This window comes from Frankliniella occidentalis, unplaced genomic scaffold (genome assembly GCF_000697945.3).
Source record: "Frankliniella occidentalis isolate FOCC.00 unplaced genomic scaffold, Focc_3.1 Scaffold106, whole genome shotgun sequence".
Classification (NCBI taxonomy): Eukaryota; Metazoa; Arthropoda; class Insecta; order Thysanoptera; family Thripidae; genus Frankliniella; species Frankliniella occidentalis.
In genome coordinates this window covers 457,166-459,398 of record NW_026267235.1, presented here as the reverse complement: position 1 = coordinate 459,398, position 2,233 = coordinate 457,166, and positions in this window count along the sequence as shown.

The window sequence follows — 2,233 nt, the reverse complement described above, 5'->3', positions numbered from 1 at the left end:
AGCTCGTAAGGTCAGGGGGTTTTCGCGGGCACTAACCGAATGAATCAATCTCTCTCTCACACACAACGTTCCATCCACTGCTAAGCTTACATTTTTATTTTATTTTTTATCATTCAAAAATAACAGTGCCTATTATTGGGCTAGGTTCGCTCCCCGAGCAGCAGCAGCAGTAGAGGGTGACCCTGTCCCTTTGCGCGTTGTGCGGTGCGTGCGCCGGCACACGCGGAGCGGGTGGGGGAGGGGGGGGGGTGACCCCCGTATAGGGGAGGCCCGCGCCCCGCCCCGGCAGATGTGTTTGATCACTGACCTATGATAGACGCCGACGGTTTGACTCGGGCGGCCTCGCGCGCGCGAGGACCTACATCACACATCACCACCACCACCTCGCGCGCGAGGATTCGCCACGCCGCCTGCACCGGCGTGCGGGATTAGCGATCGCACATACTGCTCGCGCGCGCCGCTCGCCTCTCCGTGTGCGGCACTTCCTGTCGTGATGCGTCCTCCTGATGCTCTCCTGGGCGAGATCCAGCTAGCTGTCGTGTCGCCCGCTGGAGTTGCGTCCTGCAGCTCGCGGGCGTCCCGCTGCTGGAGTCTCCCCTCTTCTCCAGGCCGTTACCCTTGCTGCTGGAGTCGCCCTGCTCGTACTCCTACGGGTGCGGTGTCTTCCTGGAGTCTCTTCCAGCCGTGGTGTCCTGCTGCTGCTGGATTCGTCCTTTCACCATATTGCATGTCCTACTGGAGTCGTCCTCTTACCCTCCCGTATCCTGCTGGAGTCATCCCCTCTCCCTCCTGCGTCCTGCTGGAGTCCTTTGGCGTGTCCTCCTGCTAGTTAGTCCTCCTCTCATGTCCTGCTGGAGTCCTTTGGCGTGTCCTCCTGCTGGAGTCTTCCTCTCATGTCCTGCTAGAGTCTTCCTCTCATGTCCTGCTGGAGTCTTCCTCTCTCATGTCCTGCTGGAGTCGTCCTCTCGCTATTAGCAGTTTCCAGCTGGAGCCTTCTTCCTCGCATGTCCCCCTCCTGCTCCTCCATGTCCGGCTGGAGTCTTCCTCTCAGCCTCCCGCGTGCTGCTGGAGCAGTCCCTCTCTTCTTCTTTGCGGCGAGCCCTGCGCTTTGCTCATGCTGATGACAGTGACGCGCGGCTATGCGGTTATGGTTATAACCAACGTGAGAAAGAACAAAAAAAAATAAATAAGATAGTCTGTATTTCTTACATGTTTTTTTGTTCATTTTTTTTGAGAGGTTGTAGAGGGCAGCCCAACAGCTGGCCGCGCCCGGTGCTCGTGGACAGGTAACATCACCACACGCCTGTAACGAGAGCAGTGTGCCCCCCCCCCCCCTCCGTCGTTGGGAAGGCCTCGCCAAGGGGATAATCTTTCCGATACGGCCGTTACACAGGTTTTATCTCCCTTCTCTCTCTTTCTCTCTCTCAGATAGCCTCATCTCTAGCTGTAATCTTTGTATTTTCCGTCTCGCTCCCTCCATCGCACTACCACCACCACCACCGCGAGTTTTATTATCACAACAAAGAGCCCGCTGCCCGCTCGCTCGCGGCCCGCCGCTCTCCTGCTGCGCGCTCAGGTGCCGCGGCCGCGCGGACTGGGAGTGACCAGATCTCGTGGGTGGGTGTGCGTAAGAGACGGAGCCCGAGCCACTACACTCCCCCCCCCCCCTTTCTTTCCAAACAAAAAGGTGTGTTCTTGATTTCGTGTGCATTTTTCGTCTCTGCCGAATTTGCTCGAAATAGAGCAGCGCTTAGAAGAAAATTGAAGTTGCTTCGTTACCTCATTGGAACTAACAGGCTTAAAAAGATGGCATCTTCGAAGCTTCTTACTTCCTATCACAAATGAAAATCGAGAACTAATGAAAACTCGACGTAATTTTCGAGTGATCCCGGGAACGCGTCGCCTTATAGAAGAGCATGAGCGTGCTGTGTGCCTTCTGCCGTGAGCATAGCGCATGAACTCACGGCCAGCCGGGGGATTCAATTTCCCATACCTGTCCTTAATCTTCCAACAAGTCCCCCCCCCCAGTCGCGTTAGTTTTGGTGGTTTAACGTTACGTCAGCGCCCTGCGCAGCGGGGAGCGCGCATCGCGGCGCACCGGCCGCATGTCACTTTTCCAATTACGAGAAACATGTTTCCTTCCCCCTGCGCGCTGCTTTTGCTCTCAGCTTTGGAAACAACTGCTGACCCTCCGTCCTCCCCTTTCCCCCAATCTCCTTTCTCACCCCCCCCC